The following is a 5,417-nucleotide window of genomic DNA, read 5'->3' as shown; positions in this document are numbered from 1 at the left end:
GGAGGAGGAGGAGGAGAAGGAGGAGGAGGAGGAGGAGGAGGAGGAGGAGAAGGAGAACCCACAAGAATCCCAGACTCAAATGACCAAAAGACAAAGCAAAAATCCTTCTTTCTGTAAGTTGCTTTTGTCATAGCGGCAAGAAATGTAACTAACACAAGGGTCTTGAGACAGGGGCAACAGAAACACCTTTAACTGTGACCAGTGACCTCTGTGAGACCAGTGACAAGGGAAGCACAGGCGTGAAGTGCATCGGCCCATGTCACAGAGGATCTTCTATTGAGACTTGGAGGAGTGCCACTCACACTGGACAGGGGAGAGCCTAGCCCAGGGTCCACAGCAAAGGGAGTGCTCACAAGGAGACAGGCTAGAGTCAGCTCGCCCTCCTTCCTTTGCTGTCCCAGGTTTATAGGATGTCAATGTCTGGATGCCTCAGTTTCTCCCAATGTAAAGGAAGTAAGAGCCTGATATTTATTTCTTTGACTGCACGAGACGGCAAAATTACTGTGATCATGAAATATTCAGCATGAAATGTAAACAATAATTAGTCAGGAAAAGCATGGCCCCTGAAAAAGAACTTCAATTTCTAAGACACAAAGTAACCTAGAGTCTCTTTGGATGTGTCTAAACAGCTTTCATTAAATCTTTATTTTAGAACCATTGTACGCAGGACTTTCTCTGTGGAGAATTGTTCCAACTCACCATCTATGGCTGTTGAAAGGAAAGAGTAATGGAACTGATTGCAAAGCGCTTCCTAAAATCCAGGAATTATACAATAATAATAGTAATCGTGTGTGCGACTAAAAGTATTTCCATCCTAGTCGGTTTTAAGTAATACACTTTCTCTTTACTTAAGTCTCTCTTTACCTTCTAAATAATGCATTACCCCTTGCATTTACAATCGCCTGGCCTGCTTTTTCCGTGTTTTAAATTAGGCTCCAACATGCCCACGTGAGCTAACACCCTTCACTTCAAAAATAGTGCCAGGCAAACTTTAACAACAGGCCTTGGAGATTTATGGTCTGGGCTCTTGAAGTGGGTGGGTGTCAGCCGTCCAGCCATTCAGGGAAAGGATCCCCACACCTCATTTCTTCATCCAGATGAATTCAACAAATATTTCTTGAGCATAAAGCCAGAGCCAGGCAATGTGTTACAAATACGATCCACCTTAGATGGCCACACAGACTTGGAAACTAATCACTGTAATACGGGTCATAAAAGTTTTATTGAGGATCTGCAGTAACATACAGTGTGGAATTACCGACTCTGTGCTGGGCGGAAGGGCGCGGGCCAGGTCTTGGTCTGTTTAGTAGCAGATAACTAGAAAATAGAAGGGGAGTTCAAGGTTTGCTGAACTGGTGAGGTAAGTTTTGTATACTGTTTCTAGAAATAAGTCCACAATAACATATCTAGCGCCCTATGGGGGCTGATGCTCTTGGGATGACCAGAAACTCAGAGGCCCCAGTGTGAAAGCTTGAATCATATTCCCTCAAGTGAAATCCATACTATTCCAAGGAATAACCAACAAATAGTCTTGATTCCCACATGAAGCTGGGGTCTGGGACCCTCTGTGGCAAAACCCAATGCTTCTGTTACCATGTTTGAAGCAAAAGAATGGGTAATCCTCATGTCCTGTTTTATCCCATTGGTCTGTCTTGTCAAAGCTGGTAGGCCTGATAGAACCCAGGCTATGAAGAAATCTGACAAATGATTCATCATGCCAGCCCTTTCTGGATTGTTATTCTCACAAGATTGTTATGCTTGATAAATGCTGGTGCTTCAGCATTGGGTCCCCTAGCTACTGGAAATCTCTGATTTCAAAGGGTGAACAGTATGTCACGAAGCCAGTCTCTCACCTATAACTTCAGGGCTTTTAGAGAAAGAGCTGCCTGATCTGGGACTTAAGGGCCTAGGACAGACCCACTAGAGTGCATTGAAGTAGGGACAGCTATGCTCCTACTGTTCTGGCAGTAGTGCAGTATGTCCAGATTAAATTTAAGACATTGAAATAATAGTAGTACAGATGGAAAATGAGGAACAGTAGGTGAGGAAGGACAGAGGGATGATTTTGGAAGGCTTGGAACTTATAATATGAACTTAAAAGTGGTAGAGAGTCCCAGAGATTTTTTTTTCTTCTTTTTGATTTTTTTGAGACAGAGTTTCTCTGTATAGCCCTGGCTATCCTGGAATTCACTTTGTAGACCAGGCTAGCCTTGAACTCAGAGATCCGCCTGCCTCTGTCTCCCAAGTGCTGGGATTAAAGGCGTGCATCACCACTGCCTGGCACAGAGAGATTTTTAAGATGTAAGTTTGTATGTGCTCACCTGTGTATATGAGCAAGAAAGGAATTAGATTTTCCATGATGATTTTTAAAAGATTTACTTACTTTGTGTGTGTGTGTATCTGTGTGCGTGTATGCTCATGTATGGACCATGGTACACCTGTGGAAGTCCAGTGACAACATTTAAGGGCTGGTTTTCTCTTTCCACCCTGGGTTCCAATTATTGAACTGGGGTCATCAGACTTGAGGGCAAGCCCTCTTAGGCACTGGTTCAACTTGCCAGCTGTTTCTGGATGGTTATTACCAGTACTGATACATGCTTGATAACTTAGTCTCTGAAATAGAAGATACCCAAACCTGTCACTTACATCAGCCCTGTGGTTTGAATATTTCCAACTTGGTCCATCTCAAGCTGTTATCCCTGAGAGGGGTGTTGTGAGGAAGTGCACACAGTAGGCTCCTCTGTGAGATTCAGAGAAGTTCATTTCACTAGAAATGCCAGAGAGAAAAGTGTTTTGCCCAACGTTACCCAGTAAATTAGTGGCTTAGTACCCAATCAGTGTTTTAAATCCATGTCTACCAATTTTCAATATTCTTTCTCAAAGACTTCTCGGCAGCTAGCTAGGTGATGTGGCCAGTTCTCTGTTTCAGAATGTTTTCCCTTCACCCCCTCTACCAAGAGTAGATAGAGAGTTAGGCGTGGGTGGGTAATAGAGCATGAAAGAGTTCTAGGCCAGCTCATACATGAGTGGGCATGGAGGTATTCCAGGAAAATGGAATTACAGAAGCAGGTGGCAGACCTTAGAGCACAGAGGTGGGCTAGGGAGAGGAAGGTTGAGAACCATTGTATTAGATGTTGCTGCTGTAGGGGGAGCAAATCTACCTCACTGTTTATTAGATTCCCCAAACAAATCAAGATACTGATATCTCACTGACTGAATAAAGCTTTATTTTAATGCAAAATAAAACATGAAAAATTTATATACTCATATACAATAACATCCAAAATGTCTTCAGTGATATAAATGGGATTATCTTTAAAAAGTTTGTAAAGAATTCACTCTCCAGCCCCATATGCCAAACTATGATTTCACATAATTTATCTTTAGAATGTATGAACAGATGACTTGATAATCACAAAAGAACAGGAAAGACTAGAGAAAGCGAGGGTATAAACAACAGGTTTTGTTTTATGTTCCAGTAGTAAATAGCTTTGCAGATGGAACGGAACACTTTCTGAAGAGCACATCAAGAGATAGGCTCAAAGAGTCTGTGGGAATGGTTCACTTCCCACTCTGAGCTCAGGAGCCAACCCCAACTTTTAAAAGCCAGGCTGTGGGCGACTGCATGGCTATTTAAGGATGGGAGGGAGAAAGAGTTGCACCTGGAAGCCACAGTTGCATGTGAGAGCCCTGGCTTATTTTAGGTCTCTATTTTTTCCTCCTTTTTATCGGAAAGGTGACTTTATAGGGATATCTTATGGAGATTTTTCTGTCTCACTGTAGCCTCGTTTGTACCCTAAGTTGGCATGAACTGAAAGAGCAGAGAAACACTATTATGGTCTTTTCTGAATGGAACACCCTCCTGCCTAATTGCATAAAATTTGGGCTTTCTGTTCACATGGACCCAGGAAACAGTGGGATGTCCACCCAAGTTAACGCCAGTTTGAAAGCTGCTCACAGTGGATCTCAGTGTTCAGTGCTGATGAGAATTTTCAGACATACATTCTTTTATCAACCACTTTTCTATTCCTTCCATGGGCCAGAAATTCTATAACATTGCTCAAACACTAAACAGAAAGCAAACAAAACCAAAAGCGGTTGATTTCCAGTGAGGGGAAAAGTAATTACTCTTTTTAGGTTTGGTCTCTCTGTGGACCAGGGAACAGAGAAAACAGCTCTCTGATCTTCCTGAAGTTGCAGGAGGATTTCCTTCATAAGGTAGGTTTAGCTTAAAAAAAAAATCAAGGCAGTGGGTCTTATTTTAATTTTATTCTGTCAGTAGCAGAAATAAGACTCCACAAAGCCTCCAAGGTTCTGCTTCTCTACGATACTATTGAATACATCAGGCTTTTGTTCCATGTGGTCCTGTGGGTTCCACATAGATGTTCTGGAAGTTGAAGAATAATGAGTTTCGGATTTTTTTTTCTAAGCTTTGTTTGCTATGAAATCTTGATGGAAGAAAATGTTCCTTTGTTTGTCCACTGACTTGGCCCTGTGGGGAAACAGTATTAAAGCCAACAGGGATGGTGCCTCAAGCCAGGCATTCACTGGACCAATGAGGCGGGTTTCTCTCTCTTGTGGAAGGCTGAATTCTCTAGAGACTAAAGTGGGTCTCTTCTTTCAGATCTTTCTCATCATACAATAAGTGGGTGGAAGAGGTGTTGAGGAGAGGGCCCATGAGGCTGGATAGTCCAGTAGAAGGTTTGTAGCTCTTGTTAAAAAACGTTGCTCTCTGTTAGAGTTCCCAGCTACAGAGAGATACCCTAGTGAGTTTTCCCAAGGCTGTAAATATACTAGTAGCTATTCCCTTCTCTTGGGGACTTCCAGATAACCACATGCTTTCCTGGAGCCCTGGAAATGGTCTTGTAGTTGTGGAGGGAGACAGTTAGAGGGTTGTTACACAGGCATTGATAAAGCTTACTGCCCCAGCTGTTCTTAACCATTGCTTGGCTTGGCGTAGCCTCTGTCCCAAATATAATGTTAGTTCTTTAGGCCAGAATCAGATGCAGTGAGTGCTGTACGTTAAGCAAGAACAGAAAGCTGTTATCTATTTTTTTGTTCTCTTTAATAATACCTTTGGACCTCCGTGTGCTTCTTAGGATTAGCAACTATTGCGTTGACTGTGTACAGCACAAAGCCAAGGGCTAGAGAAGCTCTTCTGAAGCCTGCATGTAGGGGTGCTGTGTACCCAGGGTGGTGTGCTGGAGCTGGAGACATGAGCAGAGCAGTCATCCTCAAGAGCCAACCCTCTGCAGCACACCAATGTCACCTACCCCTGGCCGGCCTGCAAGTGGCCCAGCCTCCTTACAAGGGGAAGCTTGTGGCTTGGATAAAATCAATGCTTTACAGAAATTTGAGTAAAATATAGAACACACTGAAGAGCAGGGTTTTTTTTTTTTTTTTTTTTTTTTTTTTTT

The sequence above is a fragment of the Mastomys coucha genome, unplaced genomic scaffold (assembly GCF_008632895.1).
Source record: "Mastomys coucha isolate ucsf_1 unplaced genomic scaffold, UCSF_Mcou_1 pScaffold14, whole genome shotgun sequence".
In the NCBI taxonomy this organism is placed as follows: domain Eukaryota; kingdom Metazoa; phylum Chordata; class Mammalia; order Rodentia; family Muridae; genus Mastomys; species Mastomys coucha.
The sequence above is the reverse complement of the archived record's forward strand: the minus strand, read 5'-3'. Positions refer to the sequence as shown.